Genomic DNA, 23,287 nt, shown 5'->3' with positions numbered 1-23,287 from the left:
TGGTGATGAGCTTGTACTATAAGGTGATTGAGCATTTGAAGACGAAGGTTGCCGCGAAAAATGTGGATTGGCAGAAAATAGATCGAACGGCCCAAGAGGCTAAAGAGTCGATCCATAGTTACTATGAGAGGTTGTTGAAGGCGTTTAAGAATTACAGTGGCACGGAAACAATCGAGGCGAAGGACATGCTTCATTTTGTGTTCAGATTTGTGGAAGGGCTGAGACCAGAGATAAGTCAGATGATAAAGTCGCATTTGATTTGTTGGCAATCGAAACCGATTGATGAGGTGTTGAATTATGCGAAATACTGTAGTGACGAAATTGAAGTGAAACAGAAAAGGCTGAAAGAGAAGGTGATGATGATGCAGCTTAAAGCAGCTCAGACAGGTTTGCAAGGTTTGCAAGGGATGCAAGGGTTCCAACAGCAGGTACCGCAACAGCAGCCGCAGTTGCAGGGAAACATGGCGTTTCAGCCACAGCCTAGAGGCAGAGGCAGAGGAGGTTTTGCGAATAATGGTCCGGATTTGAACACTGTTGTGACGGGTGTGCAGGCAATGAAGAAGGTGATGCCGTGTCACGTGTGCGGAATTGTAGGTCATTGGAAACGCGAGTGCCCGATGGTGGTGCAGGAAGGTGCAGGTGCAGGTGTTGGTCAGCAAAACAACGATGTCAATGCATTTCAGACAATGAGGGGACCGAAAATGAGAGGTCCAAGCCCAAATTTTCAGACCGTAAATCAGTTGCAGGGATTACAACCTATGCAGCCGCAGCAGATGCAGATGCCTCGTATGCAGATGACGCAAATGCAGCCAATGCAACAGCAGTTACCCATGGTACCTAATCAGCAAATGCAAATACCCTTGGCACCAATGAGTCAGCAGCAAGTGATGGTTCCTCCACAGGTCTCGGGTCAGGTAATGAGTACAAATGGCACCGTACAACAGTTCCCATTACACAGTGAGAGTGGAATAAACAATGTATGGGAGAGTGAAAGCTCAGAAGAAGAAGGAGATTGTGTGCTTGCAGCATCCTTGGAAGTTGATCAAAGGGGTCCGTACGTAGAGGGAAGAGTAATGGGTCATCGTGTCTCGTTCTTGGTTGACACGGGAGCGACACGTTCAACTGTTAAGAGCAGTGAAGTACCAAATTTGCCACTCTCAGGGAGGACAGTTCAAGTGGTGGGAGTAGCAAACAGACATCTGACGAACCCAATAACCGATCCGGTACCAGTCAGCATCGGTAACTATCAAGGGGTACATCAGTTTGTGGTATGTGACTCAAGCCCGATAGCACTGTTAGGGAGAGACCTATTGTGCAAATTGGGTTGTTCGATAATGTGTTCGAACGAAGGAATAACAATACAGACGAGCAGTGATGGGGAAGAAGAGGACAGTGTAGAGGGGGATGAGGTGGAAACTGTCGATGAAGAGTATCCTCTGATTTGTCTTTTCCCGATGATAACTGAAGAAGACATCCCAGCTGAATTACGGGAAACAGTCGGAAGGGAAGTGTGGGACATGACAGGGAAAGAGGTGGGATTGATGAAAGGAGTGGAACCAGTGAAAGTGACTGTAAAGCCCAATGCAATCTTTCCCCAGACCCCACAATACCACATGGCACAAGATACCCTCATGAAAGTTGCTCAACTCATTGACGAATTTGTAAAACAGGGAGTACTGAAAGAAGTGTTAAGCAGTCCATGTAATTCACCAATAATGGGACTAATAAAGCCAAGCGGAAAGGTCCGACTCGTGCAGGACTTGAGGAAAATAAATGACATTATAGTCAAATGCTGCCCAGTAGTACCGAATCCAGCTGTGATAATGTTCCAGATCCCTTGCGATGCCGAATGGTTCTCAGTCATCGATTTGTCACAAGCGTTCTTTTCGGTGCCTCTTCATGAGGACAGCCAATTTCTCTTTTGTTTCAAATTCCTAGACAGAGTGTACAGTTGGTGTCGAATTCCTCAAGGGTTTTCTGAGTCACCGTCAATATTCAATCAGATTCTAAAGAAAGATTTGGAAGCATTAGAATTGCCATTCGAGTCAACCCTAGTACAGTACATTGATGACTTACTAGTTGCATCAAAGACAGAAAGTGGCTGCACAACCGATACCATTGCTCTGTTGAACCATTTGTGAGGGAATGGACATAAGGTGTCTCCTTCCAAATTACAGTTCTGTCAGAAGAAAGTGAAATACTTGGGTCACCAGATAGAGAAGGGGTCACGGAGAATAATGAAGGAAAGAATAACGAGTATACTCCAAATGAATCCACCAAAGACAAGGAAGGAGGTGAGGAAGTTTTTGGGAATGGTGGGTTATTGTCGCCAGTGGATTCCCAACTTCTCGACTCTAGCAAAGCCTCTACTGAAACTGACCCAGAAGGATGCTTTGGATGAAATTGAGCTGAAAGGAGATGAGATGGATGCTTTTGTTGAACTGAAGGAATGCATGTGCAGGGCTCCAGCTTTAGGTATGCCTGATTACACAAAGCCTTTCACATTGTTTTGTCATGAACGTGATGCATGTTCTTTGTCTGTCTTGACTCAAGCCCATGGTGGCGTAAACAGACCAGTAGCGTATTTTTCAGCTACTTTGGATCCGGTTGCAGCAGCACTCCCAGGGTGTTTGCGCGCCGTAGCAGCAGTTGGTATCAGCCTCACTCAGAGTGAAGGAATAGTGATGGGACACCCAGTGACAGTCATGGTCCCTCACTCAGTTGAGATACTTTTGACCCGCTCCCGAACGCAACACATGACTGGAGCAAGACTCACAAGGTATGAAACGATAATTCTGGGCTCACCGAATGTGCAGCTGAAAAGGTGCACTACGTTGAATCCAGCAACCTTGCTTCCTGGAGAAAATGCCGAAATTGAGAACGCCGAAGACGTCGAGCATGACTGCCTTCAGGTGACTGAATTTTGCACAAAACCTCGACCGGACATTAAAGATACTAAGCTTGATGAAAATGACCAAATTCTTTTTGTTGATGGTTCATGTCTAAGAGACGGGATGGGGATTTTGAAAGCAGGATATGCTGTATGTACTGTAGCAGGGGTCTTGGAAGCGGGATGGCTTCAAGGAGTCTATTCTGCACAAGTAGCAGAACTTGTAGCCCTTACAAGAGCATGTCAACTGTCTGCATTGATGAAAGTCACCATTTACACTGATAGTCAATACGGGTTTGGGATTGTGCATGACTTTGGACAACTATGGTCACAGAGAGGTTTCCTGACTTCTTCAGGATCCCCAGTGAAAAACGGGGAGAGAATAAGGGAATTGTTACACGCCATTCAAGTGCCAGCCGAAGTTGCAGTGGTAAAGTGTAGTGCTCACACGAAAGGACAAGACTATGTTTCTCTGGGAAATGCATATGCGGATCAAGTCGCAAGATTTTGTGCCTTGAATTGTATATTACTCAGGGATGATTGGAATACGATAAATGAGCCAGAACTCGAACCAGCTGAAGCATTTGCCTTGAAGGTCGTAGATACAATAGATGAACTAAAAGCATTACAGAATAATGTCAGGGAGGATGAAAGAGATTCCTGGATTAAATCACAATGTATAAAAAGACCAGACGAGTTATGGGTTTCACATGAGGGAAAATTTGTTTTGCCAAATAGTCTCTTATCACAGCTTGCGAGGTTCTATCATGGGCAAGCTCACCTAGGGAGAGATGCCATGATAAGATTGTTCAAAACTGATTGGTTTAACCCCAGATTTCGTCAAGCTGCAGAAGCAGTTTGCCATCGATGTGTCACTTGCCAGCAGATGAACCCAGGAAAGGGAACAGTTGTGAACGCGAGCCACATTGGTAGGGCAAGCGGGCCTTTTAGCCGAATGCAGATGGACTTCATCGAAATGCCTGTGCATGGAGGTCTAAAGTATGTGTTGGTGATTGTGTGCATTTTTAGTCACTGGATTGAGGCATACCCCACACGTAGAAATGACAGCCTTACAGTTGCCAAGCTATTGTTGAGAGAGTTGATACCACGTTTCGGATTCCCGATCTCTTTAGAATCAGATAGGGGAAGTCACTTCAATAATGAGGTGATAAAGTTACTTTGCGAAGCGCTGAACATTGAGCAAAAGCTGCATTGTAGCTATCGCCCTGAAGCCTCAGGACTGGTGGAGCAGATGAATGGTACACTGAAATCAAGAATGGCGAAAATATGTGCATCGACAAATTTGAAATGGCCTGACGCATTGCCCTTAGTGCTAATGTCAATGAGAAACACTCCTGATAGAAAGACTGGATTGTCTCTGCATGAAATTCTCATGGGCAGGGCTATGAGACTTCCTGCAGTTCCCGCAAACGCGCTTTTGAATATTACAGATGATATGGTGTTAGACTACTGCAAAGGACTGGCTGACGTGGTTCGCTCTTTCTCTCACCAGGTGGAAGCGACCACCTTGCCACCGATACAAGGTCCAGGACACGCACTGAAAGCAGGTGACTGGGTCGTGGTAAAGAAGCACGTGAGAAAGTCGTGTCTGGAACCCCGTTGGAAAGGCCCTTTCCAAGTGATCCTGACGACAACTACCGCTGTGAAGTGTGCGGGGGTTCCCAACTGGATTCACGCCAGTCACACAAAGAAGGTGTTGTGTCCCACAGATGAGGAAGTTGAAGCGCTGAAACTACCAGTGCCTGACAAAGCAGTGCTGAGTGCTGAGACAGAGCAAAACCGAACTGAAGGCGAACAGGCAGGAACGGAAGAGAGAGAGATATTCTCTGAGGACGAAGAGACCAACTTGCTTGGGGAAGACCAAGGAAAAAGTTCAGACAGTGACGAAGAAGCTGAAGGTGACAAACAACCTGAAGCAGCTGAGGGTAGCAAAAAGCCTGAAGCAGCTGAAGGTGACAAAGCACCTGAAGCAGCTGAAAGTGATAAAGAGCCTGACGAAAGTAACAGTGACGAAGGGCTCGAAAAAGTTGAAAAAGCAGGAGAGCCTGATCAGAGGAGGGCTTTCCCAGAAGCAGACGATACAGAAAAAGAAAAAGAGAACGTGATTGATTCCCCAGAAGGAGGGGACGAGGCAGAACAGAACGAAAAGGTTCAAGATTCCACAGAAAAGATTGCAGGTCCATCAAATGGACACGGTGCAAAGAGAAGACTAAGTATTTCACCAATAAAAGAAAGGGGTAAAGAAAGTTTGAACGAGGGAGGAAGGCCAAAAGTGAAAGAGAAAAGAAAGGAAGTGACTGTTGTGGAACAATCCTCAAGTGAAGAAAAGGACTTGACAAAAGAGGAAAGTACCAGCGAAGCAGAATCGAAAAGAGAAGCAAAATTGAAAAGGAAAAGGATACCGAACAGAAGATATTCTGGTCCTGAATGGGCATATGCAGTCAATGACGATTGGACTGACGAGTTTGTATCTCTAAGCATCGAGAACGAAGAAGAAGAGATACCAATAGAAAAGAAAAGTTTTATGGACTCTGTCGATTGAAAGAGTAATAAATGATATTGCTTGCTACAATCTAACGTGAAACAAACAACCAGCTGAGACATTGCTAAACCGGTTGAGACTTGCTCAACTGATAAAGACTGAGTTATTGCCGAATTGAGACAAATGCTGCTAACCGATAAGTGACTGGCCTCTTGAAGAAAACAGTGTGAACATTGTGCTCGTTCAGCTTCGTAACTGAATTGCTAAATAGCTTCATTTATAGGTGCTTCTAGCTCTCTGATTCTATACATATCATGACGCAAAACAATAGAAAGAAATATTGTAAATATGTGTGTATAGGCTTGGTCATTACATGTGTACTAATAATAATGGCAATTGTGCTTGGAATGCATGGAAAGGGTGAGAATGAGAATATTGAGGCTTCTACTTTTGCTCCTGTTACTGTCACTGAACTAACCGCATTGAAAAGACTAGCACTAGATGAGAGACTCTTGCACGATAAGAAAGAGCTTTCGTATAACGTTTTCTATCGCTTGCTAACAGAATATGTTGAGACTATGGATGCGAAGGATTGTTATGTGTGTACGCAGATAGCGACATCAGTAAAGGAAGGGGTGACTTATCACCACATGCCACTTACATACGGAATTACGTGTAGTATAGTAATGTCTAGGTTTTATGGTCAAACTAACATACAGTATTTTTACTCGAATTATGATGTTACCTTTGCATATGTTCCTATAATAGCGCAGCTAAGTCAGATTGCTAAAGATTGGGATGCTAAAATAATGAGGGAATTTTTCGAGCCAATGCAACCTTTTGAAACGGCTCACGCTCATAGGGAAAACCTTACCTGCTCGCTCTCTGCAGTAGAAATAAACTTTTTAGATCGCACAGATGATAGAAGGGCACAAATGAAGGCGAAATTAGAAAAAGAGCTACATAAGAGGACTTCAGTAGATAATTATGATTTTGCTGCAATAAAGACACAAGGGAAAATAGCTTTAGATGCTTGGCATGTAGGGAAATTTTGTATATATCGAGGTGAGTCTTATTATGACAACATTTTTGTAGGAGCGAGTGAGTGTAAACATACGTTTATCTTTAAGGCCAAATGGACATTCATGATGGACGGACTTGACCCTGTCATTCCAGGTGTATATTACATTTGTGGGTATAATGCCTATTATCGTCTTCCAAAGGGATGGTGGGGGAGATGTTATTTGGGTATAGTGTTCCCAAAGGTTTATCAACTGGATGACCTATCGATGATTCAAAAGACATCTGGATCCCATCGTATCCAGAAAAGAGAGACCGCAGCTGCTGTGGTAGGAGATATATTTGGAGCCATGATTCCTTCATTGGGAGTTGTGTTGAATTCCATCAAAATAAGAAAGTTGTCTACTATAGTGGATAACATGCTGACAAAGTTTTCAGGTGCTATAATCCTGATAGATGCTGAACTTGCAGCGGAAAGAGCTATGACTCTTCAAAATAGGCTTGCTTTAGACATCCTTTTAGCAAAGGATGGTGGCGTTTGCAAAATGCTTGGTGCCCGACACTGTTGTACTTATATTCCAGACAATAGTGTGAAAATTAAAACTATGCTTGCTAATCTAACAAAAGAAAGTGCAGATTTGAAGGAACTGAAAGAACCAGGAGTGTGGGAGAAGGATAGAAAAGGACTTGCTTCAGTGGGACATTGGATTGGGGGAATTTGGAATGGAATATTGTTAAAAATAATAGAGGGAATTTTAATAGTTATAATTTGCATATTTGGAATTTGGGGAATAAAAAGGGGAATAATAATGATTATGGAAAGAATTAAGAGAAGAAAAGAAGAGAAAATTATGAAAAGAATGGCAGAAGAATACAAGGCGCAAACTAGGGGAATTAAAAGGAAAAGGGAACTGACAGAATTTTAATGGAATAAAATTTGTGGGCATGATTTGGTGTGATGACAAATAGTCATCAGAGGAGGGATTGATGAAGCAGAAAATGAAGGTTTTACATTTATTAACGCGTAAACGTAGAGTAGCAATAATCATGTGTGACTTTAACCGAACTAATAAAGATTGTACGGGGACAAAATGTGCCCTCAGAGTAGTTTGCCATCATTTATAAGCGTGCTTTATATAACGTTGTGTATTAGAATTGCACTAATCCGACATAATCATAAACGTGTGCTACGATTTGCTTGTTTGAAATTATCTAACTTAGCATGACTTTAGCGGAGGCTTTGGCCTAGTGGCCTGGTCTCACGGTTTAGATGCTCGTATTTTTCCACTGTGCTAATAAACGTGTATTTTTGCTTGAAGCTGTACTTTTCCACAGAAACCGTTCACATGCTTATTTTAAGGTTTCGTGCCAGCCTGGCATATTTCTCTTTATTCCAAGGTCGATTTGCAGGTGCGGACAATGGAGGCTCTGAAAGTGAGCTAATTGGTAGACAATGTTGCAACTTGCGTACCCATCTCCAAGGATAATGTATGCTTAAGTAAAAGCTTGAGAACTGTCGTTTTTGATTGGACAATTTGAAGCTAACCTATGAACCCTCCAATGGAAGACCCTACTGGATTTGAACTGTTGTCTATAAAACTCAGGTGCACGAGAAGAAGGTGGCCATTACGCGCTATGATTGCCATTACCCGATCATTACGGCCATTACCAGCTTGATACCCGCCATTTTGCAGACTTCGTAGCTATTATGGCCCACTTTGCTGCGACGCCATTTTGAGAGACTTCGATGCTTTCTCTAATCGAGAGGAAGAAACTTTAAATGATTCTTGCCCTAGAGACTTTAACTTTGATTTGTCCCTTTGCATGAAGTAATAGTCTTACCTTGCCGCCGTGAGGCAATTGCCCCGTCCACCCCTGCCCTTTTGCCCCGTCCTATGCCGACCGAAACGGTACCCATGCTGATCGAGAAACGATACCTGTGAGACGAAGACTTCCTTGATTGCTGATCGTAATTGGTAAATATGAAAGGAAATTGTACAATTGCATTGTGTTTCCTTTAGGTAACCAACTGCTGATTTTGATAAGAGCCCTAGTTAGGAGTTTTCTAAATTAATGTTGCTAAATTGTTTTTGCATGAAGTCCCACATGCCGATGCTAATTTGAGGTTAGACGAGGATTCCATATGTCGCACGATGCAATTTGAGATCTTGTTATGCTGACTAAATGTATGCAATTAGTTCGTTACAGATTATCGTATTAGTGATTTGCATTGCTATTATCGAATGCCTTGTGATTCAAATGCTACATAGATTACACTTGTTTCGCCGCTATGGACAGCTATTAATGTTCATTTATGTTTATCATTTAGTGTTGAGACACATCTACATTGTGCTAGCTTTGTTAATATAGGGAAATAAAATTCATTAACTTTGAATAAACTGGTGTGGTTATTCCTGACTGAAAGGTCGGGGTTCGCCGAAATGTATTCTGGATTAATTGTTAAGTGTTATGTTGATCAAGGTATTGCTTATGTTCGTTATTGATTATTGATTTGATGCAATTGATCGATATAGAGAGTACGGAGAGTCCCACTTAGTCAAAAGATTCATCGGCCTAAAGAGCGTCCAAACACAGGTAAATTATTAGTACGGACCGCTCTATCAGTATGAAGCTGTTTTGCCAGTCTCAAACAGACCATCCCTATATTGCGAGTTGGTAACTTGTTATGGACGCACAAAATAGCGATTGTGAGTTGCTATTAGGAAGGGGCATGCCAAGGACATCCCTTCTTAATAGCAAGTCGCAGGGCCGTGTAAGAATGTTTTGCGACTGGGAATGCAGCTGCAAAACATTCTCAGTTACCACCAACTTTTAGTTGGTGATAACCGATTCGCAAATGGGAAGGGGTCCCTTCCCGTTTGTGAATGGGGGTGCAAACATTTTTGAAGAGCAGGCAGTGGTCCTATTGACCACTGTCTACTCTTCAAAAATGAAAAGAACATTTTTCAGTTTTCTTTTTGTAATGCATGCCATTTTCCTTTAAGGAAAAATGGCTGCATTACAAAAAAAAATTGCTTTAATTAAAAGCAATCACAGAAATGGTGATCTGCTGCCCTCAGCAGGCTATCATCCCTCTGATTGTGGCTATACTCAAATAGGTCACAAATTGCAACCTGCCTCATGAATATGAATGAGGCAGGTCTCTTGCGACCCATTTGGGAATCACAAACAGTTCCAAACACACTGAACTAGATCCCAGTTTGTGATTTCCTAAGATTTCGCAAAGATTCACTATTAGGGAATTGCAAACCACTTTTTACATACATCTGGTCCTTGGTACTTTGCGTGATAGATTCTTGGTTTATGAAGTACCTTGCAATATCTAATGTCATAAATACAGATTTTGCATATTTTAGCCAGAAAATAGCTCCAACATTATCCAGTTGAAGACAGTCCTGTATGATCTCCCTTGTGAAACTTATTTCTGGAGTTGGTCAAATTCTTAACCACAGAAGTAATGGGCTGATTTTAATTCTAACCTCTACATAAGGTACACCAACCTCTATATGACATACATGATTGGAAAGGGACTGTGGGACAGCCAACAAGGTATGAAAGAACTAATTTTCCACTGTCTGAAAGGAGTCATTCTTTTATATCCCGACACTGCTGCTACATAGGTCACTGTTGCAACACATTTAGCATTGTAAATTGCAGAGTTCCTTCACTGGTTTATGCCCCAATCTTTTTGCTAAATTTAAAACAGATTTATTAATCTCTGAAAGTGCAAGAAGCGTGCTCTATATAACAAATCCCAGTTCATCTTGGAATTAAAGTCAGTCCTCAGGTATGTAAAATGTTCCACTTTAGCTATCTCAGTACCTCTCAATTCAAATCTCATGTTTTTGTTCTTTTATTGCTCACTGTCATAGCAAAGACTTTCCTACATTTGTTTTCAGACCTAGCTTGTCCATAAAGTTCTTAAATCCATTTAATAAGGATTGCAACCCCATGTCTGATTAAACAATCAGCACAGCATCATCCGCATATAGCAGTAGTGGAGTTGGAAGTTGATTACATTTGGGTGTGTCTTTCCCCACTCTCCACAATGCGTCCTCTAGCCCGTTTATATACAGCAAGGAAAGTAAAGGGGCCAGAAGACATCCCTGTCGCACACCCATCCTGGGCCTGAGTCTGGTGAAAGTTCCCCATTTATCCCATACCTGATTTTTACCATAGTGTCCAAATGCATCCTATACAGGATGGTTATTATTGGTTTACCAATCCCTAAGCCATCCGTGATGGACCACAAAATTGGGCAGTTTACCATATCAAATAGCTGGAAAGGTCCATAAATGCCAAATGAACAGATCCCCCACCTTAGCACTGACATATTTCCCTAACACAAGCTGTAGATTTAAACATTGTTCAATAGTACCAACTCCTTTGTGGAACCTGTATTGTGCCCTGGAGAATAACTGCTTCTCTTCTATCCAGGCCTCCAGTTTAGTTGCAATAATCCTACCAAAAATCTTACATGAGCTGTCCAGAAGAGACATTGGCTATAAGCAGTTAGGCCGATATTTGTGCCCCTTTTTCAAAAATCGGTACAACCACTGCCACTCTCCGTGATGGAATTAACTGGTCAGTGACAGCGGAGCTAAAGACATTAGCTAAAATAGGGACCCACAACATAACGTATGATCTTAAATGGTCCGAGGGAACCCCATCTAGACCAGGGCCTTTCCCAGATCAGCTTTTATTAAATGCTGCTGCTACATCTTTTACCTGGATTGACCGACTTAATACATTGGGTTCTTCCTGACTTAACAGTGTTTTCGATATTACTTTGGCTAAACTGTCCCCTTCATCACTAAATACGGTAGTAAAATGCTAACTTAAAAATGGCTGCTGCCATTTGCAAACAAAGTGAGATATCTGGGGCTTCATGGGAAATAAAGCTTGCTGTGCAGTGTGTCATCAAAAAGATGAAGCCCCTCTCTAAGCAACACCAGCACTCTACACTCCACACTCGCTGCCAGGATTTCCTTCCTGTGAATGTATGCACAGCCTGCAGTTTCAGAGTATTGCCCTCACGTGCCTGCTGAGGAGAAAAGGAAAGTGCAGGCCACTGATCATGACAGTAGGCACCTTGAATCACGACCTTCAATAGAAAGTCTGTCAAATTGGAGCAAGTTCACTCGAGTATTGATCCCATGCTGTTCTAAACACATGGACAGGAAACCCCTTAATACATTAGGTTTATGAGAAGAAGCCTGCATGGCTATAGAAGCATTCTAGGAATTGTTAATGAATGTAGAGACACCAGTCCAGGGCATTGTCAAGAACGAACAGATGTTTGTGCCTTGTCTTCAGCTGTCCACTCCCTGCTATGAAAGAACACAGGAGGACAGTAAAGACGATCAGGCACAACCAAGGGAAAGAGGAGTGGTCAAACAGCAGAGGACGTCCAGGAAGAGGCAGGCCCTTGATGTGATTCAGCAATGGGAAGGAGGCTCCAGACAGAAACAAGGGCCACTAGCAGAGGAACAACTCAGAAGGCAGGAGCAGTGCGAGAGAGGACCAGTGCAGTGAAGAGAATGGAAAGAACCAGGCACCAGGGCGATGGGGCCGTAGGTCGCGGTTGTGAAGTCTAGCAGCTCGTGACTGACTGCTCTATATAATCAGCATTCCAGTGAATGCAAGTTGGTGTAGGAGGTGAACACTGACCTCCTATATATGCATTCTGGGCCTGAAGGTTGTGACTCGGGGTCAGCACTGCCATAGGGAATGCAGCCACAGCCTCTCCACTAGAACAGGATTCGAATTCCACAGTGCTCTTCGTCCCGACAACCTGATCCCCATGCCTGACCAAGGCGCAAGCCCTTCACAGCTGTGGCACATTCACCAGCCCTGTCTTCCAGCATCTCTGTTCAGCTATCAGTGGCTGCTGCTATGCTAAAATAATTGAAGATGCTGTTAGGGTAAGGCGTCGGTTTTGGCTGCTTCTTTGGCCCTTTTAAACAGTGGAATAATACAACATTATGCCCCCTCCCCCCCTGCAGAATGTGATGAGAAGCCCATGTGTCACCCATACCTCACAGACATACATTGGCCCATCGGATGAATGAGGGGCCTCATTAGGGTTGGAGCCTCCCCTGCCCAGCAGGGGCTGCAGGGGCCAGCATTACACCTCGCTTTTAAATCCTCCTGTGAAAGCTTCAGTATAGGGTCCAGTGGTGTGAAGCAGTGATAAAAACCTAACGCTTCAACACTTCATAATCCAAAGCAAACAATTTAGTCACCAGCCACTTGTTAAGACGATGCAATAGACATATTTCATTGTAAGTTTCATGGATTCAGCTAAATAGTGTTTTAAAGTGCAGTGCAGAAAACAAGTATATCTTTAAATCAGTGATGAAACATTAAAGACATGTTTTCAGCACGATAAGCGAGCCAGTTGTAGGAGTAATATTTCACTAACATCACAGATAAAAACGGCGTGTTTGAATAACTTATGAACGAGAAATAACTCACAATACATCAAGCAGCAGAGAGGAACGTGAAAATGTTGTTGTTTGATCTGACATGATAGCACTTTGAAAATATTTTATTCTTAAAACATTATTTGGCGCCAACTTAACAAACACAAAGGAGCTCTTCTTAGTAAGAGATGTACATTGTACATTTACACCGAACCCTATGTTGCAAATATCCTGAAAATACATCAGAAACCCGATCTCACAGAAAAGTCCAAAATCTGATTTTTCAAAAGTATGATTACCCCATCGGACACCCTCCTTGTCACAGCAATTTCGAATTGAGTGAAACCCGTTCATGCGACATGCAGTCATGATCGTCCCAAAAAGATATGACATATACATTTCAAAATAATTGTTTAGGGGCAGTCATGACTGAAAACCTCTCTTATAAGTCGGGTTGGCAAGCTAGGGCTAAGAGCAGTGAACATCATCAGTAAATAAGTGTGTCAGTAACACAAACCAAAAAAAAAAAAAAACATTTATTAGTTGAACATCCGGAAATTGGATAAAAAAGTACAGGGTTTAGTTTTTGTAAAAGATTGCAAAGAAGTATCAAATCGCAGGTTAAAAGGAAGAGACATGGGCTAAAAAAAAAAAAAAGGTTTAATCACTTGCGTTAGGATTTTTTCTTAGCCGAACTACCAGCAAGAAAATATGAGCATGGTGATTATATCCTTGCATATATTTATAACAACATGTGCTGTGTTACGTGCAAAAGTATTATGAATTTAAAACGTGCTTGTTAAATTCGAAACACACGTCGTTGGTTGAATCCCGAACTAAGATTTCCATTTAGACTGTTAGCTACAGATGTGCGCAGTTGCGAAGTCCTGGTGTGTACCGCAGCTATCCCTCCACACAGCATAGTTTAATTTCTCTGCTGTCCTGGTTGGACTTCAGGCGGGGGGAGAGCAGATGAGGTGCTCCTTAGAGGTCTATTGGTTGTTACGTTTACCACTCAGAAACAACCTGGAAACAGAATTACATGGATATTTTTGAAGTGCCTATATTGGTTGGAGCACGTAGCAGCACTATAATTTTTTGTAAGTCGAGGGCAAGCTCTCACAGGATTTTTCATAGGATTTTGAACTTTACGAATGCGACGCATTCACTTTTACTTGCTTAATATTCTTACATGTATCCCTGCTCTGAATTGTTTATAAGACCTCACGGTGCATCATGTGATATAGGTGTTCTTCCATCTGCGTTTCCGTATAAAAGTCAAATGTTAAAAAGGAAATATTTAAAAGCAGATGCATTGAATTTAAACTTGTGGCCCAAGAGAGTAACTCTGGGAAGCATCACTGCTCGTTACAGCCTCTTATGCCTAATCAATACATGATAATGTTGAGGGGATAAAAGGTTCACATTGTTAGAAACATTGTGCGCCTGTCCAATAAAGGCAACATCGATCTGTCTAGCGCGTTCTAAACCTATCATTCTAATTGTGCTAAGAGACTTGACTAATTAGCCACTGAAGACACTTTCTTCCTCTGATATATTTTGTCTAAATGTCCACTTTTCTTCGAGCATTCGTTAACAGGGCAGGCCCGTGTCGCAGTGGCATCGTTTCCTTATCCAGCCAGCCACCCCTTCCGAATGAGCCGAGCGCGTTTAACATCGACGAAGGCCCACTGTGCTGCTGCCTCCGGAGCACGTGCAGCAGCGCGCGAGTTCACGTTCCAACAGATGGCCTTTGCGTTGTGACAGTAACAGCTTCTGACGCGTGCTAGCGCAGCCATCTCTTTGACTCTCAGGAAAGCACGGGAGCGTTACATGCCATGTGTTGGTTCAGAATGTTGTTTTTGGCTTGCATCTGTTTGCATATGTTAGCATGAACCATCCCAAGCATTTTCAATTTCCATCAAAAACGAAAAAGGAGATCACAACGTGAGCCTATCGTGTGTTGTTGCCATGGTTATAGCTTTTGTACAGCCCTGTTCCACGGTTAGCGCGCGAAATTGGTTCTGGTGGCACAGTAAGGTAATCCGACTGCCTTTCATCTCAGGAGGGTTGGGTTAAAATCATGTTTGCTCTTTCCACGAGCAGAAACAAATCCGGCGGTTGAGCAAATTAGTTGAAAACAGACTACGGGCAGAGTAACAATTCAGCACAGGTACCATGAAGCAGATGGAATTTGTTGGAGAATCCTTGGCGAGGTGACCGAGTTAATATCTTCAAAGCCATTCCTATTCTAAGCCCATGTCTTTCTAGTGTTATTACAGAAATCCATCACTGTCCAAAAAGGGACAAATCCAAGACTGCAAAAACTCACTACTGCACTAAGGGCTTGAACACCGCTGGGCTTCAGCACTGTATGGCTGAACAAATTCAAGTAGGAATCAAACATTGATGTGGTTTGAACAGCAAGCCTGAAACAATTCTAAGCATAACACAGCAAAGCTTGGTAGTAAGTATACTTCTCGTTTACTAAGCATTTAGAGTGTGCCAACAATGCTTTTGGGAAACTTCACAAAGATGTAGCAATAATTTGTAGAGCAGAATAAAATTGCTTCTCAAAATAATATTATATCTGAACGATGACGAAAGGCAAATAAATTATTCTTCGCACAACGGGATGTGTGTGGTGTATTTTGAGCATGCAACTGGGCTGTATAGTATTTCAGCCAATACAGTTTATTGTGCATTATTTTCAGTCACATTTCTGTAGGTGACAGGCGAGTCATGCATTTGTGCAAGAAATTTACTTTGGCCACACAACAGCTTTGTTATTGCTTGCTCTGGAACGTTATTGCACCCTGTGCAATGTATAATACATTACATTTGCTATTTTGTTATTTCAGATTGCATGCAGTCTGAGTGACACCTATGTATTTAGTGCCCTATGTGTCTTATACATTGATTGTGCAATTAAACAATTGAATGACATCAACATGTGGATTTGCTATTCAGCTATAAAATAAATATTCCACTGACTGAGATAACGTGAAATGCAATTCGAACTTTAATCAAGAAGTCAGTTAGTCATTATTTGTATATTTTCTTAGATTTTTCTTTTCCTCCTTTTTCATATCCTTCTCTCTTGCAAAAATCGATTTGATTAATGCAAATGTGAACATGGAACTTGTATAGGTCTTTTCAAAATAATCTAGGAGTTTTTTAAAATCACTTTAAAATATGATCGTCCCCGAAGAAGCCAGGAGAAATAGGTAGTGTTGAGAAACACATGTTGTCAAGGGGATAATTTTGATAAAACAAACATTTGGATGAATCTGAGTGCTTCATTCTGACTCCACGTTCAAGCTTTTAGAGTAGAAAATACAAAAATATAAAAGCAATGTTTGGCCTCAACAAGTCTTCCTTGGGTCGTATCATGCTGATGCTGGTTTACAAGCCTTTATTGTGATTTGATCCTCAAAGTAGGTTTTAGAAGGGGAGCCAAAGAGATTGGTTGGAATGTTGAAGGAGACCCCAAAAGAATGAGAGTAAGTTTCATCCCAAACATTTTGTTAAATGGTGAATCCTTGTCTTCTCCATAACAAACCATATATTGAGGATTGATCCAATGCCTGTTAGACATAATTTTCACGGTGTCCTGTAACGAGTAATGGAAGGCAGAGAGGAGGCTCGGAAGAGTCTTGGGCTTAAAAGAGATCTCCGCAGTCAGTCTGGCTTTTGCCGTGGATCGAGTTGGACATAACAGGCATCCTTACTTTTACAAAGGGAAAAAGGACACTGGTCTTGGGGTTCTTCTACTTTTATGCTTAACCTAATAAGATACAGAAGAAATCTATTGAATCTGTAATTTATTACACATGAATGTCAATTGTCCTATTGAGAATTTGACAAAGTGAAACTTAAGTTTCTTCCGAGCAAGTCCCCTTACTTCATCCAGTTTTAAGTCATGCTACAGGCAGCTATGCACCCAGTTAGAATTCATGTGCCACCTATGAAGCATGTGCCAAAAAAATTCCACCTATTTTAGGTTGAATGCCTCTCCACACACAAGGGGAACCTGGGGAATCTATCATGACTTGCCTTGTACGCATGGCTTTGTGGAGAGATTTCTCAGTCTTCTTTTATGCCAAAGGTCTTCAAACTCTTTTGGATCAGAGCCCCACTAAGCAACTTGTTTTGAAGTCAGGGCACTCTCCACAACTTTATGGCAGGGATTGGAGGAGTGGGAGAAATGGGGCTGAGCAGAGTGGGTGTGGCTTAAGATCATTTATTTAGCTCTTATTCCACACTAAATGTGAAACTTATAAAACAGCAAATACATTAAAAAACAACAATTGATCCAAAAATGATGCTCTCCATAATTGGTGGGCTGTGAGCACCTCACAACCCTGAGCCCCAATGCATTTGCACCTGTGGTACAAATGATAACTGTGGCTCCTAATAGCAGGCTATAACCTCTGAAACTACCCCCCCCAACATTGCCTGACCATCACTATGGTCTTGCAACAGGCTCTCTGTCCTTTTAGGAAGAAAGAACTCTCGGTTGTCCCCCGTTTTTATGCAAGGGTGCCCTAAGTCCTAATGCAAGAAGTAAAAATCAGGCCCATTCCCCTTTTATTTAGTAAGACAAACATCTTGCTGAAGCAGTGTGCCCCTCAGACTCCTGGCCCACAGTGCCGCTGCACCTGCTCCACTAATGATGTCTACTGCCTTGCTAAGTGGGCTATCACCTTTGCCATTTGTTAAAAACTGGGCTCCCATCTTGCAACATCCCAATTTCCTGCCATCTGTCTGAGGCTAAACTAAGGTGTCTCCATTGTTTCAATTTCCTACTCCATTGAGCCACTGCTCTGAGGCCGAAAGAGAACGTGTGTACTGGGCTCTAATGCAAGCAAAGAAGAATAGTAGAGCAGCGATGATTAGAATTACGTTGGTGCCTCATACCATGGGGCCGCAGTGCCTCTGTACCTGCAAAACCAATGATACTCTGTGCCCCTTTATGCTAAAAAAACAACAAGGGTAACCCAAACTCTAATGCTAGGACAATTTGCCTCCACTCTGCTTTTTTATAGTAAGACTGATGTAATTGGGATACAATGATCACTGGCACTCTTGGCCCCAGTACTCGTTGCACTTATGATTGTCAGAGCCCTTTACAAAAGGCCCTATATATTGCCCACTTACTTGGGACCATCTCTTTGAGGCAGTTGTCTCTGAGGAAGTTGTCTCTGTTCATTTGTAAACAAAAAATGAGTTCCCCACGTAGTACTCCCTCTTCTAGGCCATATCTTTGTCACTATCCATGGATCTCACTTCTTTCCTCTTTCCCCTGGGCCTTTGCTCTGATGCTCCAGGGGTCCAGAGGATTAGGTTTCTGCTTTGTAAATGCAATCCTGTTTGCCTCCTCCCTGCCACTCCCTGAACTCACCTTTACAAAACAGCTGCCTCTGTACGTTTAATACTAACGTGGAGGTGCCTTTGCCTGAAAATGATGTGATTAGTGGGTACTGAGAGCTAAAAAAGAAAAAGGCCTTCTCACCAGCCTTTAATTGATGGAGTCCCTTTAAATTTCACGATGACAAAGATGTATTCTTTTTAAGAGATAATGTAAGTGTGTTATCAGTTGAGGTGGAGTAAAATAGACACTAACCTGTTTGCACTAGGTACAGTCTGATTACTTATGGTTAAAATATATATTTTAAAAGCACTTGTTTTGTCTTAAACACTACATAATTTTACAGCAGCCTAGCTTATTCTGTGTGTAATACTATATTAAAATATTGACATGCTTTCTCAGTGCTTTATGTCAGAGCTTGGGACCTTTAAGCACTATAAATCCACAAGTAAGTATTCCACACTGTGGCAACTAGGAATCCCGCCTGTGCCTTTCTGGTCTCGCATGCATAGAAATGTTCAGTGATCGCATAAACCAACTGAGGTTTAACATTTCCTACTGATTTTTTTGCACTTTTATATATGTTGCAAACTTGACCGGAAGGTACTGGCGTGCTTTACATGAGAACCAGTTACATTACACAAGGTCATGTTCTTCTTTTAGGCATGGGGATATTAAGTGATTCACAGGATGTATAGCTTGCATTTATGTTTTCTTTTCACCTTGTACAGCAGAGGTCTTCAAACTGGGGGGTGGGCCCCCCTGGGGGGGCCTCAAGTGATCCCAGGGGGGGCGCCAAACTCTGGTAAAAAGAAATATTATGCAGATAACATGCCTTTGTTTTAAGCAGAAGCATGTTATTGCAGTTTTAAAAAGGTAACAGTACTTAAGTGCAATGTTTAAATAGGTGTAAACATATTTAAACATTGCCATCTTTCTAAAATAATTGTGAAAAATTCTGAGGGGGGCCCAATGATTTTTATTTTTCAGCGGGGGGGGCGCGGCATTAAAAAGTTTGAAGACCACTGGGTACAGGTTATTTTATATACAGTTACCCGAAAGCAAAAAACAAAAATGCTTATAGAGTATTTTGTTCTAGTTAGCGCCCTCTTTGGCCTGTCACCACACTCACTGACCTCGGCACCCATGGCACTCCTATCACAATTCCCATAATTTTTATATAACCTTAAGTGGCTGTTTGTAAATGAAGACAGCCTGGAAACACGCCAAATAAAGAAGGACGCTATTACAGATCATCTTCATTTTCATGTCTTTGCTGATGCCCTCTGCGAATGCAACCCAGGGGGGCGCGCCCCACAGTTTGAAGACCTGTGCTCTATGCCATGGCTGTTAAATCTGGGCACAATAACCATTTCTCTGTGTCTGCAGAAAAGATGATTTGTATTTTATCGGTACATTCTCAACCAAATACGCAATGAATCGTTGATCTGTGCTTACAGAAATGTTAGGACATCAATACATAGCACTTCACAGAATACCACTACACCAACAAAATTGTATTGACCGATAAAGTTAGGTAGGAGTTAGGCACAGTGTAAAGAGTTGTGTTAAATTTAGAGTTTGAATTTAGGCTTGGGTTTAGGGTGTGGACTAGTGTAGGGTTAGGATTAGGTTTAGGGTTTAGTATTAGGGCTGTGGTGATGTGGTGTTAGGGCTATAGTTAGGCTCGGGATTATGGTTAGGTTTATGTTTAGGTCTAGGTCTATGATAAATTTAAAATTTACGGTAGGGTTTAGTTAAGTTTTTCTTTTAGACTCCGTTTTAGGATAAGGTCTAGGGTTATGCTTAGCGTTGGGTGAGTATAGAAGATATGGAGTAATTTTAGGTGTCAGGTTAATGCATATATACTATAAATGTGTTGGTATTTATAGTGGACATTTTATTTACAAATCACAGCCAACTTTCTATCCAGTTTCCTCAGTCCCCCACTGATTTTCTTCACTGTGCCCGTACCAAGCAGTTATTAAAATGTGAGACGTCCCCCACATCATTCACGGTTTTTCATGTTGTATTACCTGAAATAAAACATATTTTCTTGTGCTTGACTACAAGGAAACTAGGAATGCGCGTTTTTATCTTGTCAAAGTTAATATTTTGTATCAGTTTTTGAGGTTGCACATTTTTTTCAGTTGGTTGCCTTTTCATTCCGTGTAAAGAAGGTTAGGTACGAATAGTTCGGTTACCAGAAGTTTAATGAACATACAGTATTTTTGTTGATACTGGTGTTTTTCTTTTTAGTTGAGAATATGTTATGCCAAAATGATTTATTGCCGTTATCACAAGGGTAACTGTGATAGATAATGCTGGTTCAGTGTAAAGGTGTGCACACATCAAATTACAGTCCTGGACAGGTTCAATCTGTCTTTCATGTGCTTTTTTGGCTTCCTAAGTATTTCTTAAGATATAGGAGGCATTACAAAATACAGCTTTAGCCTTCTTGCAATATGCCTTGTAAATTAATGATGCGGTGCTTTCAAACCGCAACTATTTCTCCGATAAATTCAAGAGTTTAGATGAATCTTGATACTAGAGTTAGGTATTATACTCCATCCAATTTACCCCTCCCTGTTCACAATTGCTCTTCTGTTGTTCATAAATACAGAGGTGGATAAGGAAGGCGTTGTTAATAACAGGCAAAAAAATCTAACAATACACAAGGATAAAGAGGTTAAATAGAAATAGCAAATGTTGTGGACTCCATGCTCCATACTTTATTTTGCTCTGTACTTCTCGGTGCATCCTGGCCAGGCTCGGCTGCGTGTACTCTGCTTAAAGCCTAGGCGTGTTTATTCCCGAATTGCCCTAACCATCACTCTGGTTAAGCTGCATTTCTGAAGGCCCACTGCCCGGCTGCACATATAACAGATACACCTTTTCATAAAACTGACATGATTTCAGAGTACATGAAGATCCTATCTCCTGCTATAAACAATGCAATCCAGTCTCTCATTTCTAACTCTTTACTGGACATGTGAACAAGGGCAGAACATACACGTATTGCAGTTAAATTAATCTGCCTGTTATCCTCGTAGCAGGTAGGAGGTATGAAATATACAATGGGCTTGGAAGAGGTATGATTGGTTCCTATTGGTCACCCACACCTCTGCCTGGGATTGCACTCAATTTAATCCCGAGATTATTTTCAAACTTGATTTCAGAAGAATTGACACACAGTGCTTAGGATAGGAGGGAAATCCCTGGAGTTTCCCAAATGAGACCTCTTTAGTTGGAGACAATATGTAGCACCATTATAAGTCGGATGAGAGGCCAGGGAGACCTAGTGGTGTTATGCACTGCAGAGGGTCTGGGCCAGGTCTTGGCTGAGAGTGGGATGTTTCCTTTCAGTATGAAGGAGCTCAACTGGTAGGGAGAAAAGCAGAGTTGTGAGGCAGGGGAGAGCTCTGCACAGTTGAGACAGCTGTGGAGAACTTTGCTGAGGCAGTATACGTTTGATGCCACTAAGCATGAGAGTGCATCACTTTGTAGCAAAATTGTGTACAGGAAGCCAGGTAGTTGTTTTAGCATAAGCCAAACCTCATAACGAATCACTGACTGACATTGTTTTAGAAACCATGACTAGCCCACCCCGAAGAGAGAATCTGCTTGTTCTGAAGAAAAGATTGGACTTCCTGTCTGATCCACTGGGGAATTTCGGTTTGACAGCGATCACTAGAATGAGGTGACCACTGATCTCCCTGAACCTCTGCTATTTCACACTTTGCATCAGGACTGGCGACACTTGCCCCCAAGCAGGCCTAAACTGGTCACTCTCCTGTGATTGAGACCTGCTTTCCACGTGGAATCTCAATCTTCAGGTTGGAGGGTGAAAAAGGTCCAGAGTCCATTTAAACTGTTACCTTTCTTTTAGAGTTCCAGCTGATATTTTGATATAACATAGAAACCTTTTTGGGAGTTTGACAAACCAGCTGAAATGACGTTAGTGGTAAAACTGTGTAATCTTTGTAATACTTTGACTGGAATATTAGAAGTATGGTGCCAGCTGTCCTTAAACAACCTTGTTTGGCTCAGCTGCAATGTATATTTTAATGTGAACATTTAGTCACGTAATTTGTGAATAAACAGGGCCATTTGATCACGATATCCAGTCTTGTGGAAGCACATGCCAACTACTGACTTCAGCTTTTCCCCATGCAAGATAATTTTCCTCAACACCAGTTTCAAAGTCTGAAGCTAAAAACTTTCAGCGGGACCACCTACCAACGTGTAGCCAACCTTAGCCACTTGGAAAACCTCAAAGTATGCCTAGCTACCTGCAACCACATAAGTGGAGGATACTTCATTGTTATTTCAATTTGTTTGCATTTTCGATAGAGTAGCATTAAACACCCCCTTCTCATGTTTCCTAATGCTTTCTTTATAACAGTTTATCCATATATTCGATCAGTTCTGTGCTATTTGTGTGCCATTGTTCTTTTACAATTCCTGTAGTTTCAGCTGAGCTAGTTCTGATCTTAATTTTAACCTGGTCTCAACCTTTTATGCTCTTCATTATTATTTATACCGGTGTCTGGCTAGAGTTTGCACACATCTAGAGGTGGGTAACCAAGAAATTAACTGGGAGAGCTGAGCTAGAGCCGAGCCAAGGGTCCACTCTAGGTCTAAGAGCCCACACACACGAACCGAGAAAATATTCGGCATGCAAATCATGCACCAAACATCATGTGAAAATATGATAGTCTCTTTAAAATTAGAATTGTGTTTCTTTAACACACAGACGTTTTTCCCCTTAAAACATCAGATAATGTTTGTACAGCACACACCCCAAACTAGAAAATCAGGTGCTCTCATGTGATAAAGAAGATTTTTTTTTTTCTGAAATAAAATATTTGCTTAGGGCTACACAGAGGGGGGAAGCCAGGACTGGTCTCAGGTTTTCTGTTTTCACATCAAGCAATTCACCCACAAGATGGCTAACTCTTTCTCTCCTTTTTAACACCAAAGGTTTATACTTTGTTTTTAATTGTAAGAGCATGACTGTGGAGCGTAGGTGGCAGGTAGAAGACACAATAAAGCAC

This window comes from Pleurodeles waltl, chromosome 4_1, assembly GCF_031143425.1.
Source record: "Pleurodeles waltl isolate 20211129_DDA chromosome 4_1, aPleWal1.hap1.20221129, whole genome shotgun sequence".
Classification (NCBI taxonomy): domain Eukaryota; kingdom Metazoa; phylum Chordata; class Amphibia; order Caudata; family Salamandridae; genus Pleurodeles; species Pleurodeles waltl.
This window is presented reverse-complemented; position numbering follows the sequence as displayed.